The following is a 16,890-nucleotide window of genomic DNA, read 5'->3' on the forward strand; positions in this document are numbered from 1 at the left end:
TTATATATGTCTTCAGCATACTAATTCCCTTGCCAATTACAAAGTTTGTGAGCATCTTTAAAGCTATGTATTTTTATTTTATTTATAGCAACACTTCTTTTTTGGATATTATATTTGCATTTCAGATTTTATCCCCTTATCCCATTCCCCCCACCACCCAAAAAACCCCTTATTTCATCCCCACTCCTCCTGCTTCTATGAGGGTGTGTCCCCACCTACCCCCCCACTCCTACCTCCCCACCCTCAAATTCCTCCCACTTGGTGTTCAGCCTTCATGGGACCAAGGATCTCTTCTCCCACCTATGCCCAACAAGGCCATTCTCCCCTACATATACAGCTGGAGTCATGGGGCCCTCCCTATGTGCTCCCAGGCTGGTGGTTTAGACCCTGGGAGCTCTGGTTGGTTGGTATTGTTGCTTTCCTCATGGGGCCACAAAGCCTTTCAGTTCCTTCAGTCTTCTCTCTAACTCCTCCTTTGGAAACCCCTTGATCAGATCAGTGGTTAGCTGTGAGCATCTGCCTCTGAATATGTCAGACTCTAGCAGACCTCTAAGGAGACAGCTATATCAGGCTCTTGTCAGCATGCAATTCCTTATATCCACATCAGCGTCTATCTATGATGACTGCACATGGGATGGGTACCCAGGTGGAATGGTCTCCAGAAGGCCCCTCCTTCAGTTTTTGTCCATATTTGCTCCCTTGAGTATTTTGTTACTTCTTCTAAGTAGGACCTAGTACACTTGTACTTCCTTCTCATGAGATTCATGTGGTCTGTGGGTTGAATCTTGGCTATTTCATGCTTTTGAGCTAAAATCTACTTATCAGTGAGTAATAAATACCATGTGTGTTCTTCTGTGATTGGGTTACCTCATTCAGGATGATATTTTCTAGTTCCATCCATTTACCTAAGAATTTCTCGAATTCATTATTTTTAATAGCTGAGTAATACTCCATTGCGTAAATTTACCACATTTTCTGAATCCATTCCTCTGTTGAAGGACATCTGGGTTCTTTCCAGTTCCTGGCTATTATAAATAAGGCTTTTATAAACATAGTGGAGCATATGTCCTTGTTATATGTTGGAGCATCTTCTGGGTATATACCCAGGAACTGTATAGCTGGGTCCTCAGGTAATGCTATGTCCAATTTTCTGAGGAACTGCCAAACTAATTTCCAGAGTAGTTGTACCAGCTTGCAAACCCACCAACAATGGATTAGTGTTCCTCATTCTCCACATCCTCTCCAGCATCTGCTATCACCTGAATTTTTGATCTTAGCCATTCTGACTTGTGTGAGGTGGTATCTCAGGGTTGTTTTGATTTGCATTTCCCTGATGACTAAGGATGTTGAGCATTTCTTAAGTTGCTTCTCGGCTATTCGAGTTTCCTTAGTTGAGAATTCTTTGCTTAGCTCGTAGCTGCACTTCTTATGTGGAATGCTGTCCTTTGTTAGCTCTGTATTTGGATAAATCGTTTAAGCTCTCAACATTTCCATTTAGCTGTCCATAAAACAAGTATGATAGTGAGTCATGTGTAAGACTTACATAAATAAAAATACTAAGACAATTATGTATGGGCTTAGAAATATGTAATAAATAAATAGTCTTCAATCTGTGGCCATGCTCTCATACACAAGGTGAAATGAGAGCCTAACACACATGCAAATTATCTCCACTGATTTATGGTGAGTGAAGAAATGAGCTATTTTGGATGCTAGAACTGAAGGACAATTTGGTTGGATTATGTAATTCACTCAGTAAATATTTGATGAAGCTTTAATATGTGTCAGGCATAAAAATAGGGAAAAATAGATCAAGGATTATGTAGTAAGGGAAAGAAAAATAAAACAAATTGTAATTTACTATACTATCAGTGTGAAGAAACTTAACATGTATGAGAACTATAAGTGGTAGAACGCAACTACATACTGGATGAACATAGAAGCTTCATGATGGACATAATTGAAACAGAAACACACAACAAAACAAAGAAATGGAATGCATGAAAGCAGTAGGTACAAAGGTCCTGAGACTGAAGCTTATTTGTCAATTGCAGAAAATGAAGAAGTGTAAGGGAAAGAAAATAATGAGAAAAAGATATCTAATGGTCAAAAAACTTGGGGTGAATATAGGATAGCAAGAAGGCTAGCAGTAGAAAACTGTTGTGTGGCTTTGAAGCTTTATAAAAAGTAACTTTCCCAAGAGTCCGAAAAACAAATTACAGTGAACTGAAATCTCAAATGCAGCAAGTAAGTGTCGCTTTTATTTACTCTAAACAGAAAATCCATGTTTTATCTGAGAATAGAAAAACATAAATTGTGACAAAAGTAAGGGACAAAACAATGTATTTTCCTTTCATCTAAAAAAGAAATCCAGGAATATTTAAGGCATTCACTACCTGTATCTTTCTTATGTTTTAACTGTCAAAGGGCCTGAGTTTAAAACAGTTGTCTCCCCATTATTATTTGGGAGACATCATTACTTGGTGACACAGAATGGTCATACTTTGCCTTCCTTTTCAAGAAATGCTGGGTATCTGATAATGAATGTTCCCCAAGTCTCTCTCACTCTCCAAGGTGTTCTAATAGATTTTTTCTCCCTGTTGTTTAGAATCTCAGGTTATTTAATTAATAGGTTTCTTTTACACAAATAGAAAATCTCAGCAGGAGCAGAGTCAGACTGGCCAAGAGCTTAGCTCTTCCCTGCTTGTCAGTTGTACCAACTTATTAAGCCTGATGCTCGGAGCTTGCCTGACATTCTATGAGGCATTCCTCCTTGTACACCAATATCACTCACTTTTTTTTCTGAAAACATATTACTCAGTTTAAAGCATCCTATGCATCTGTATATAATTCATTTGATCACAAGAATCCTCAATTCTCATTCAATTCCTCCTAGAAATCCTTCCATAATGTTATCTCCAATCTCCATGCCTTCTTTTTATAGCACATTGAGTTCAACCAGTGCTGTCTCTATGTACATTGGCACATTGGTAACCTACTAGGGGATCACTTTCTGGAAGAAGACTGATTTGCCCTCACTCAGTAGCCCCTAGATGCCCAAACTCTTCAATTAGGGATGGAACATTTTCAGTTTCTTCTCTTTCTATGCTGGAATTTTGAGTTACTTGATCTTGTGTAGGTCTTGTGCAGGGACCATAGCTGTTCTGAGTTTATCAGTGGAATGACCCTGTCATTTGCAAAAGGACACATATTGCAGCAGTCATCCACAAACCCTTACAATATTCTGGCTCCCTCTTCCATTATGTTTCCTGAGCCCTGTAGGGAGGGGTGTGATATAGGTGTTTTATTTAGGGATAAACCCTCTACAGTACCTTATTCTAATTTAGAATGCATTTTTAAAGGAAACTCCTAAAAGTGAGCTTCTTTGTTTTTATTATGGCTGGGTTTTGTGAACTAAACCTTGCTAAGCTGCAAAGCCTATAAGAAGGAGTTCAAGAGTGAAAAGGGTATGGAAAGTCTAGTGCTTGTGAGAAGAGGAAAAGGTCTGTGGATTCATATGTTATTTTAAATTTGAAGATTAGATTCTCAAAATTCTATTTTTTTTTGAAAATTTCACATGTTAGTTTTATTTCTGATAATTTTTTTTTTCTGAAACAGATTTTCCCAAAATGCCAATTTTATTTGTCTTTCACAGATTATTCTCCAGGCCAAAGCTCTCAGCACTAAAGATGTTTCATCTTCAGCTATGAGTTTTGAGATAAACTCTCAGAATATTCAGCATGAGAACACTTAGGCTCTTGCTAAAATTCCAGTTTTTAGGGCTTATCCAGATACAGTGAATAAAAAAATCCCATTCATACAGCTTACTAATCTATATCTGAACAAATCCTTCATGTAATTCTGAAATTTGAGAATCACTGTTCTAAAGGCTTCCATGGTTTTCTGCCATTTCTATGTAGAGTGCATTTCATATGATACTTCAGTACATGGGCCTAGTTTTTTAAAAGGTCCCACAACTACCATAAGCTATGTTTGTATATTGATGTGCACATATTAATGAATTAACAACAAGCCAGGAATAAGAGGAAAGATTTGTGTAATCTTCCCAACAATTTATAATAGAATTTCCTTCTTTGCCAACTCAGATATTAGTTATTCATTACATGTGGAAGGGATCCCAAAATGTGACACAGGCATTAACATTTAAAATTTTCAGCATTTCATAGCAAAAAAGTAAAGTCTCAGGAGGCCAGCTTGATATTGCTTTGAGGGCCACTTCTCAATTTTTTATACAAAGAATATCTAGGCATTGTTCTTTTCTCATCTCCAAGTTTATTCCTCCTGGGAAACCTCCATTTGAACTATCCCATCTATATAATTGACTATTTATATGCAGCTATTAATGGAAAAGTTGACCCTCTGGAGGTCTACTCACCAGGCTCAGGTCCAAATTGAGTCTGCCTTCATGATGAATATTATTAGATGAGAATCTAACTATAGAGCAACTGCGGGCTAGTTTTCTTAAATATTCTACAGAAAACTGTCAGCATATCCAAATTTAATCCTGAGTCCACCAAAGAGGAGGGTAGAAGATAAACAACACAAGTTTGTCTTAAGAAATTTATTAATTCTCATAAATGTATGCATGTCTACATAAGCATTATTATGTCCATGTATACATATATTATCTCTGGGAAATTATGTCCACTTCACACAATTGTTGTGACAATTATGCACTTAAATTAAATAACCTTTCTAATAAACATGTACAATTACAATTAGTTTCTTTCAAGCAGCAGTTTTCAACTTGTGGGTTGCAGCCCCTTTGGGATCAAATGACTCACAGGGGTCTTATATATCAGTTATATTTATTGTTAGCTATTTCTGTTATGACTCATAATAGTAGCAAAAAGTATAGTTATGAAGTAGCAACAAAAATAATTTTATGGTTGGGGATCACTACAGCATTAGTAATGTACTAAAGCATCGCAGCATTAGGAAGGTTGAGAACCAGAGGAGACAAATCTAATGTTGGGGGTTCTAATCTCACATTTTAAAATTTGGTTCTGAATCAGACCTTGAGACTTTCTAATCCTTTCATCCTTTTCCATATCAAAACCTGCTCTCAGGCAGATATGACACGTCAGACAATTTTAATTCCAGCACTTGAGGCACAGAGTCAGGAGGATTGCTACAAAGATAAAGTTAGCCTGGAATATACAGTAAAAGCTTGTCTAAGCACAAAAGGATGACCAGTGGAGAGAGTGTAAAGGCTATCCTACATCAAAAATTTCTTCTTGAAATCCTAGAATTGTATATTAGGGTAGTGAGTCATCTTGTTTCTAAAAGAAAGGCAACCTTGAAAACATTTTTCTGCAGTTAACTAAACTAGTATCTAACATGAACATGAGCTTGACTATATAATTATTAATTTATATTTCTTAACCATCCACAACACTTTGTAATAACAGCTTCCAAAAGGACTAGAATTTTTTTTCTTGTGCCTTAGCTGTGTTAGGATTTTTTTTTTACTGGTTATTTTATTTCTTTATATTTCAAATGTTATTACCAGTCCACGTTTTCCCTCCACAACCCCTCTATCCTATCCCCTCCCCTGCTTCTATGAGGGAGCTCCCTCACTCACCCATTCCTACCTCACCACACTAGCATTCCACTATGCTGGGGCATTGAGCCTTCACAGGACCACGGGCCTCTCTTCCCATTGATGCCAGATAAGGCAATCCTCTGCTACTTGTGCACCTGGAGCCATGGGTCCCTCCATGTGTACTCTTTGGTTAGTGGTTTGGTGCATGGAAGCTCTAAAGCTCTGGAAGAAGAGAGGAGGGGGGAGGAGAAAAGGGGGGCAGGATCAGGTGTGGGAGGGATCAGGGGAGGAAGAAGTACAGAGGGTCAGGAAATTGAATAGAAACATGTAGCAGTGGGGGATGGGGAACTGGAGGTAGCTACTAGAAAGTCCCAGATGCCAGGAAAGCAAGAGGCTCCCAGGACCTAATGGGGATGACATTAGCTAAAATACACAACAAAGGGGAGGGAGAACCTGTAGAGACTATATTCAGAGTTTGGGCACAGCCCCCATTTGAGGGATGGGGTCACCCACCCATCTCAAAAATATAAACCCAGAATTTGTACTGTCTAAAGGAAATACAGAAACAATGAATGGAGCAGAGACTGAAGAAAAGGCCATCCAGAGACTGACCAACATGGAGATCCATGTCATATGCAGACACCAAACCCAGATACTGTTGTTGATGCCAAGAAATGATTGTTGACAGGAATCTGGTATAGCTATCCCTTGAGAGTTTCTGCAAGAGCCTGACCAATACAGATGTGGATGCTTGTAGCCAACCAACAGACTGAGCACAGGGACCCCAATGGAGGAATTAGGAAAGGGACTAAAGGAACTGAAGGAATTTTCAACCACATAGGAAGAACAATACCAGGACTAGAAATTTATACTACATCATTAAGAATTATATAAATATAATACTTCAAATAAATTGAAAACATGTATACATCATGTGTATTAAAATAACCTTAAATTTGTATCAATATATGATATTCTAAACCAATGTAACAAAATATAACCTCAATTTTGCAACAAAAAGTCTACCAATGTAAGTTTATGGTTATACAATATTTTCTTTTGAATTGAAAGTAGATTCAATAATCTACAACTATCAAGGTTATTCATATAGCAGATAGCTAATAACATATAATGTTTGAAAAATCATATATACTACAGATCTTCAAAATGTCAGAAAGCCATAGAATATGACATTTATAATTATTTTATTATTAAAAATGAGACTGATCTGCTCCTGACACTACCACATTCCACTTCAAAGAAGATGATAAGCATCAATAACCTCCATATGGAGTTGTTTCAGTTTTGGCAAGCTAGCCACTGGGCAAAAAAAAAATGCCCATGCTTCAACTATAGACAAATATGTCCAGAAAGGACAAATGGGTGCAGGCAAGTCGACTGCCAAGCTTGTTAGTCAAAGTCAAACACAATTACTGCCTCACATAAGGTCTGTCAGATATACTGGGCTAGAAAGCTGAAGTTGGGTGTACCAACATTATAGAGACAATATTAGGGACTGCCCAGGCAGTCAGCTGTGTCTGTCACTTCTATAATTTTGGAAGCTGTGCCCCTGTACTTTCTGCACACTCAGGTAACATATATTCCTTTTCAAGCATCTGATGGGGTTGAAAACTATTTAGTCATAGTTTTATTATAACTTTAAGCTTAAGATGTTTACGATTTATGAAGATGTTCTAAGTCTAAAAACACGTTCTTAGGATGGTAATACAAATTAAGATAGAATGTGATTTATGTACAGAACTCTGAACTCAACAAGATAGGATAGATCTTAGAATACTTTACCAAAGTTGCCAAAAATAAATGGACTGAATATTGAAAAGAAAGAAAATATTTCCTGTTCAATCTCAAATATTGAGAAATAAAAGAAAGGCAATATCTAAGGATCCAAAATACCATTTATACATTTATACACACAAGATATATGCACTCCCATATATATTTAGCCATCTTGTAATAACAAGGAATTAATATACAAAACATATTGCATTAATATGATATCATACATATACAAACTTACATTTTCAGAACTTGGAAAACAATCTGTCAAATTCACCTCACAGGATTATGATTGAAAAAACATATTCTTTTTTTTTTTTTAGATCTTTCATTTACACTTCAGATACCATCCCGTTTCCCCATTCCCCCCCCTTAGAAAACCCCTATCCCATGCCCCCTTTTCCTTTTTGCATTTATACATTTTTTTAAGAAATGTTAATCATAGGCTTTATAAGTTTGGTATTGTTCAAAAGCTACAATATTGTACAAATATATACCAAACTTGAGGATATACCTAAGTGACTTTAAGAAAACATACCACATAAATAATTTTACAACCATATATACTGCTACACTAGTCATAATAGCCAAGAGATGGAACTAGCTGGTATGGTCATCAACAGATGTATAGATGAAGAAAATGTGGTATGTATACTTAATAGATTTTTATCCAGTTATAAATCATGAAATTATATCATCTGCAGAAAATGGTTGCCACTGAAGATAATGTTTAATATAATTATCCAGACTCAGAAAGTTAAACAGTACATAATTTTTGTGAATCCTACTTTATATAAACATATGAAATATATACAGAGATATATACATATATACATATAAATTCATATATACATATCAAAGAAAAGTGAGAAGATGGGTGAATATAGTCAAAGTATATGACACAGTCACAGCAAAATATCTTTATAAAACTAATTAATATATACAATGAATATATATCAAGAACAAAAATAATTATACTAACAACTAAAAAAAAAACAGGTGTATTGGTATATTTATATACTGAGCCATGGGCAAAGTGTCTCATACAGAATTTTTCCCTGTAAAGAAAGGAGTTCATCTGTTTGGCACATACTCAGAATGGTCCTGTCTGAAGAGACAGAGATAAATTCACTAAATGGATTTATAAGGATGCCCCCTCCCTTCTTCAGTGTGGTGATACTTAATTTTCTTAGTTTTGTCCTATTGCTGCCAAGAAAAAGGTCTCCCTTCTTCCTTTGGCACTGGAAGTAGCTATCAGTTCATTCAATACTTTTCTCCTGCTCCAGAAGTTGACAAAATGGAATTTTATCTTCCTGACACATGTTGTTTTAGCTCTTAGTGAAATAAATGGCGTCTATATTGCACATCATTATTCATATGCTGAAACTTTTTTCTATAAAAAAGGATTTGCCATGTGAATCATCCCTTATCATCCTCATTTTTCTTTTGCTAAGCCTAGGGAGTTCTTATGAAAAATTTCACCAATATTCAGTGTTAAGTATGCCAGGAGAGAAAGAGAAGTATCTTCAGATTTAGTCCCTCAGAAGTTCAAATTAGGAAACAGCTCATAGTTTTTCCATGGAGCAGCAGTTTCAACAGTTGAATATCAATTAAAAAGTGATCCTAACTCTATAAAATCTGCCCTTTAGGAAAACTGCAGTCATTTCATTTTATTTTTTTTTACCATAATCAAACTGCAGGCTTTTGTTTTTTATTGGAACTGCACGAACTTTAATATATCATTCTAAAAGCTGAGCAAATATGTGTTGGTCATTATGCATAACTCATGTCATATTACCGATAATATGTGAAATTGTACATAGGAGTGGCACACCTGAACCTGAGTGAAGAATTAACAAAAAGTTAAGCATAACTATAAAAAGCAGATCATAAAATAAGATCTTTACAAGAAAACAGAATTTAAAAAGAGGAACAATTTAATAAACAATTTCAATTGCAAAAAATGACAATGTACAATCAAGGAATAGTCACTCAATCTGAGCCATGGAACAACCTAAAACAGCAGCATTAAGCTGCAGATCAATGCAATCAAGTTAAACAAAATGACAATTTTTCTTCAGAAAGGGGATAAAGCCTTAACATTTATTGTGTAAAAATGACATACTTATTCAGCAAAACTGCCCACACCTCCTTTTGCCTTGCTCAAATCGCCTCTATTGCTTCCTCTTTATCATTTACTCCATTTTAAAACCCCTCAGTGTATTTCCTCTTTAGACCTAACTACTTGCTTTTCCTTCTGTCAGAGAAGTCTCTTCCTGTGGGTAGATGTTTTGTGGTTATCACTCCTCTTCTCTTGGATCAGTCTCTGAAATCTTTTCATGTCATGTTCTCTTATTTCTTTAACTACCAACAACAGTTATTACCCATCTTTGATGGTTTTATCCTCCTTAGCACAAAATCACAGCCTAATATGCTAAATGTAAAAGTATTAGTTTTCTTTTTACCTTACTCATATGGTAAATAAATTTGGACTGCTTTAATAGATTAGCTATCATAAAAGCTTTTATGAATATCCAGGAACTGCTTTTACTGTGAGCATAAGTCTTTCTGTACCTAAAGCCAATATCTAGAAACTAGGCTGCATATATGAAACTGCCTTATTTGTTTTAACATTCTTCCAGATTGTGAGAAGGAATTACAGCTTTCATCATCACAATTTTGTAAAATAAACATTTAACAGGTGTGAGTTGAGAATTTCACTATGGATTCAATTTGTATTTTTCCATTGAGTATCAATGTTGCCTTTCTACATGTGGTCTGTCACCATGTTCTCGCTGATGAAGTCTCTACTCTTCTGTTTAGTAGTTTTCAGTCTTGATTTGAAACAATTTGAAACTCAAAAGAACTTGCAAATCACCTGATACAGAGCTCCATCAGCCCTTATACTACTTTCCTCCACCTGTAACATATGATATAACTATAGTCCATTATCAAAACCAGAAAAATGGATGTGGTAGAATATATACAGTTAGATCAGATAATCTTAAACATTTCGCATTTGCAACCCTGAAAGCAGTATTTGTATGGTCCTAGGTATACAGGCATATAAAATAGGTATATAAATCAAACATTTGCTAGTAACATGTTATAATGAAAAATAAGATTTATTTTAAAATAGTATATTCACAATTTTCCATTAAAGACAAAAGAATATGCATCCTAATGATGTGATTATACTTTTTAACTTTTAAAACAAACAATAGAACTAGAGCTGAATATTTGATATTATAGATTGGAGAGCTTCTCTAATTTTTCATAGGTAATGTGAATACTTTTGTTTTATAATTATCAGTACATAAAAATAAGTGATGGAATATTAGAAGTATATTTAGGGCTATTTCAGAAAGTTGAAATTAAGTCCTAATCCCAAGCCAAATTAACTTTTGGCTGAACAACTTTTTTATGAAACTCAAGTCAGCAGCTCAACAGCTTCTTCAAAATCAAATACTATAATGCTGATCCCAGTGTGGGGACAGAGTGACATATTTCCTGTCCCCAGGACAGTGACCCAGTGTGAGCCTCTAAGAGTGTTGATGCTGTTGTGGGCTTAAGGCTTGTTTGTGTAATAATGCACATATTTTCTTGATCCACTAGCAGTGGAAGACTCTTTCCTTCTGAGGAATGTCCTCTCTGATAATGTTAATGACTTCATGATAATTAGAGTCTAGGAGTCGAGGATGTGGCTATGTCAGGACAGCCCTTAAGGTTATGGGACAAAGCTCTAAACACATGAGTTCAAGAATATATTCTGTCTCAACTAAGCAGAAAATAAGGATGCACTGTGAATTATATGAGGGGCTTCTTTTTATCTAAATAACAAAAGCAGCTACACCATGAGCCAACTTGTTAGAAAATTACTAAGAAAGAAAAAAGAGATTTAGGGAGTGGTGATCTCAGAAGATCCTACACAGCCAAGTTTTTGCTTGTTTGTTCAAGCTTACAAAGGCCAGTTAAGGATCAGCCTAGACAGAGCAAGGTTAGGCTCAGGAGTGGTGGAAATTGGTAATTTTAGGACAGGGTGCCACCCAACTAGCTTATTGTCTGAATTCTTTTGTAATGTTAAGAAAAACTATATGATTACTGCCTCCTAAGAATCAGAGGGCTGGAGGGAGTCACAGGATGCTGATTCTTAAGATAACCAAAAGAACCAAAAGAACTGGAGTAAATGACTGGATTGATATGTAAAATGAAAGACTGAACCTGTGTTCTACAGAAGATAAGCTATCCAGAGAATGAATTTTTAGGATACAAACAGAGAACTGCTTGGAGAACTTACACACACACACACACACACACACACACACACACACACACACACACACAAACACACACACACAAACACACACATACACAGATATGCATGTGCGCATGCACGCTCATACAAGCAAGCAGGACATGGACAGAGAAATCTCCTAGAATAAGAAGTAAGCATGATATAGTCAGAGAAATCTCCAGAGAGAAAGCAGAACATAGAAGCAGACTGGAAAACCTATATCAAGCAGAACAAAGGTAAACTTGAGTCCACAATTTGATTTCAAGTCATTCTTCTCACAGCTCCCAGACAACTCTTCCCTCAGAACCCCTCTCCAAGCTGAGGCTGGTCCTTGGCACTATAACACTATAAAATCCAAAGATAAAGTTATGTGATCTTGTATGCTAAGACAGGATGGCAGGAAATTATCAAGGCTCTTTTCTAGAAATAAATCATTATCCATCCATAAGAACAAAAATAATTGTGTGTGTAGTAAAACCACTACAATCATCTTCAATCTCAGCTGAGGTGTTTTAGGCTACAGTGTTAGGTGTCATGTGGCTCAACAGCACACACATTGCAAGATGCACATGTTGTGTGTTCAGAAACAAAGTTACAGTGAAATTAGATGGTGCACAACAGGGTGAGTAATGTCAGCAACACTTCACATTTTTTCCATTTAGTTTTGAATAATATTTTCACTTGTGCATTCACAAAATAATTTTTATAACCTCCACATTCATTTAGTTAGTAGAACTTGCTCCGATTTCACTAGCTTTTTTCATGAATGTGTATATTTGTACATAGTTTTATGAAATTTGATCTCATGTATATAGGCTCCTAAAAAGAAATAGGTAGGTAGGTAGGTAGGTAGGTAGGTAGGTAGATAACATGTTTAAAACAAAGAATCTCTTTAATGCAACTGTTTTCAGTTTTCACCAGCCTCCTACCCTACTAACATATCTATTACCATTGATATGTCCTCCAATTATACAGTTTTATCCTTCTGAGAATGTAACAAGTTCTTTCATGTATTAAGACTTTCTCCCTTTTTATTGCTGATAAGTACTACGTGGTGCCCTATCAGAGTGTTTTTAACAATCATCCCCTTGAAGGACATTTAGCCAGTTTCTGTGGCATATTTTCAAACAAAGCTGCTACTAATATTTGTGGATAGGTTCTGGTGTGAATAAGGTTGTAATCCTTATGGAAAAAATAAAGAAAAAGATCAATTGCTAGTCTGTATGGTAAGTGTATGTTTAGTTTTATATATGTCAAACAAACATGTCAAATATTGTCCAGGTTAGGTGCACTATATTATGTTCACAACAGTAATTTACATAAGCCTTACTTTCCTTGAAGTTTTCAGTCACTTGGTTTTAATTACTATTTTTCATCGCCCACTCTAATAGATGTAACTTTATCCCACATTTCTTAATGATGTGGAATGTAGTCCTGTGTATAATTCTGTCCATATATGTTAAATGATTATTACAGCAGTTTGAACATTTATATGGGATATTTTACATAAATTTTATTATTTTTTATTATTAATCATAATTATTTTATTTTATCATAATTATTTTATAATTATAATTATAATAATCATAATTATTTTATTATTAATCATAATTAATTATAATTGTATTATTAATCATTCTGATATCATTCCTTGTATTGCAATTATGGCTTTAAAACATGGCCTTTCCAGGGTAGGCCACAGCATCAGAAATAGCTGGCCCACCCAAAAATTGATTCTATGTTTTTCTCTTTTATTTTTGTCCTTTTTTGAGATCCCTTTTTGTGGTTATTTTGTGGGTTTTTTATGAGATAAAAAGCATATGAAGTTGAGTAAGTAGAGAGGGAAGAAGTAGGATAAGTTTGGAGAGGGGAAAGAATATGACCAAAACATATTGTACAAATAAATATAAAATTGTGTCTTTTTAGTATGGGGCTCAACTGTTCCTGTGCTTTACAAGCCTACACAAAACAAAAAGGCTAAATCCAAGTCAACATTTTTCTTTTCAGAATTAGAGTTTGTTGTCATATCTATAATTTCCTTATATAATTTTAGACTCTGGAGATTACTTTATGTGTTTTATTCTAGGAGTTTTGTAGTTTTATATTTAAGTCTCTGATAGTTTTAAATTTATTTTTATAAGAGGTATAAAGTTTCCCTTTTAAAAGAATCTCTGGATGTGCAATTATTCTATTATGATTGGTTGAGAAAATTATCCTTCCTTTATTTGAATTATTTTCCATTGGTCAAAAATCAGTCAACCTTTCACAATTAACTTGATAATTGCATCTTTCCTTCCATTATCAAAACAATTTCGATTACTATAGAAACAATCTTTAATAATAATTTTTTCAAAATTGTTTTTTATGTTATTTTCTCATTGAAAATTAGATATCATATCATATATTTATGTCTATATATTAGAGAGTACTGGCATATTTACTACCTTTCCCCTTTTTAACTAATACACATTTTTATTTTATCAAATTTTTATTGAAATAGTTTTTCAAGCAATATAGTCTATTCATAGTTTCCTGTCCCTTGTCTCTTCCCAGATCCTGCCCATCTCTCCACTTATCCTTTTAATACCATTAACAGTAGTCATTAGAGGTAAAGGCTCTAGGTAGTCACCAGCATAATTTCTCCATGTTCACTGAGTTATGTAGGTGTTGTCTTTAGCAATAGGACCTTTCCATCAGTTTGTATAAAGCAAACAGTAGTCTCGGCAATAGCCAGAATTGTATAAAGGTTTCCATTGGTTCCCCTTTGGCCAACAACTCATTTAGATGTAACCTATAAAAGCATTGGATCTATCATTTGACAGTATCTTTCTGGAACTTTGCCTCCCTCATTATTTGGTGACCCAATTTAGATTAATTTTATGTATGTATATATTTTAAGAAGTTTCTATAGTATTATATTTCTGCCTGTGTCACCTGTTGGGTGGAGCCTCTCAGAGGACAGCCATACTAGACTCCTTTCTACAAGCATAACAGAGTATCATTAATAGTGTCAGGGTTTTGTGCTTGCCCATGGAGTAAGTCTCTAGTTGATCTGGTTATTGCTTAGACATCCTCTCAGTCTCTGTTCCATCCTGCATTTCTTATAAACAAGATAAATTTGGGGTCTAAGCTTTTGCAAGTGTGTTGTTGTCTTGATCCCTCCACTGGGGTTCCTGCCTGCCTAAAAGAGGTAGCTTCTTCAGGTTCCATATCCCCAGTGCTGTGAGTCACAGCTAAGGTCACTTCCATTTGATTCTTGGGCACTTCCCCTAACTCAGGTCTCTGGCAAATCCTTGAGGTGCCCCCTACCTCTCCACCCTCACCAGTTGCAGATTTCCATTCATTCTCATGACCACCTGGACATCTGTCATATTCCTCCTCACACCTGATCCTAAAATCTCCTATTCCCCTCCCCATCCCCTCTCCGATCCTGTTCCCTCCCACTATCTGCCTCTTCTGACTATTTTATTCCCTCTTATGAGATTCAAGCATCCTCTCTTGGGCCTTCCTTCTTGTTTAGCTTCTTTGGGTCTGTGGAGTATAGCATGTATATCCTATATTTTATGGCTAATATTCACTTATAAGTACATATCATGCATGTTCTTTTGGGTCTGAGTTACCTCACTCAAGATGATATTCTCAAGTTCCATTCAGTTGCCTGCCAAATTCATTGTGGTTTTGTTTCTAATAGCCAAATAGTATTCTATTGTGTAGATGTAACACATTTTGTTTATTCAATCTTCAGTTGAGGGTCATCTAGGTTGTTTCTAGTTTCTGGTTATTGAAAATAAAGCTGTTATGAGCACAATTGAGAAAGTGTTTTGTGGTATGGTGGAGCATCTTTTGGATATTTGCCCAGGAGTTGTATAGGTTATTATTGAGGTAGAATGATTCCAAGTTTTCTGAGAAACCATCAAATTGATTTCCAAAGTGGTTATACAAGTTTGCACTCCCACCAGCAATGAAGGACTGTTCATTCTACTTGCTCCTGCTTCACATCTTTGCCAGCATGTATTGTTTTTGTTTTTTTTTTTATCTTAGCCATTCTTATGGGTGTAAGATAGAATCTCAGAGTTGTTTTGATTTACATTTCTCTGATGACTAAGGACTTTGAACATATCTGTAAGTGCTTTTTTAGCCATTTGAGATTCTTCTGTTGAGAAATCTCCATTTAACTCTTTATCCTATTTTTTAAGTCAGGTTATTTTGGTTGTTAGTGTTTAACTTCTTGAGTTCTTTATAAATTTTGGATATTAACCCTTTTTCAGTTTCCTTTTAAAGTTTCCTTTTTAGTTGTTTAAAAGTTTCCTTTTTAGTTGTTTAAAAGTTTTCTTTTTAGTTGTTTTTGTTTTATTTTATTTATTTATTTATTTATTTATTTATTTATTTATATTTCTATAAGCTAGCAGTTTAGAATAGAAATTGTAAATCTTTCCTCTTTGCCATCATGGGCATTTAATGCTATGAATTTCCATTTAACTACAATTAGTTTGTATACTTATTTAGTTAAACCTGTTTTAAGGTTTAAAAATACATTTTAAATGTATTTGAGAAATAGTTTTATTTTAAAGCATATGAAAACAGTTTTTAAACATCTGTTCTCTTGGTGATAATTGAGATCATTTAGAAATATATTCTTTTACACCATTACATTACATTTACACAGTATAGTTTGATCATAATCTCCCTCATGTTATCTTTCCAGTTCTTAAACAGTATTCATTCTTACTTATTTGAATAATTTTTACAATGTCAGTGAATTAAAAAAATTTATAATCTTAGGGATAGTGTCTGGTGACAGTGTTTTCCAAAGCTAGTAAGATTTTTGTGAAATACTGAATAACTGTGTCATACATTGTAGACATGATTATTTTGTTTTGAGTGTCTGGGTCTTGTTTAAATCACATGAAGGATATGGATATTACTGTGTTGGGACGCAATCAACTTAGTTTATTTTATGTCACAAGTTCTACCCAGTCCTCTGTAGACTGGGATTTTGCATCAGTTCCAATTTCAGAACTCTTTCATGATTCTTTGAATCTGTCAACCATTGAGACCTAGGCCATGAGGAGTCTGCTTTTCAGATCTGTAAGTCTGTGACAGACTGCACAGGTCTAATCCCTGTACTCTTACTCATGGATGAGTTTGGAAATTAATAAAAACAAACACTTCACAGGGCAGTGGTGGCACATGTCTTTAATCCCAGCACTTGGGAGGCAGAAGCAGATGGATA

This window comes from Arvicanthis niloticus, chromosome X (genome assembly GCF_011762505.2).
Source record: "Arvicanthis niloticus isolate mArvNil1 chromosome X, mArvNil1.pat.X, whole genome shotgun sequence".
NCBI classification, from domain to species: Eukaryota; Metazoa; Chordata; class Mammalia; order Rodentia; family Muridae; genus Arvicanthis; species Arvicanthis niloticus.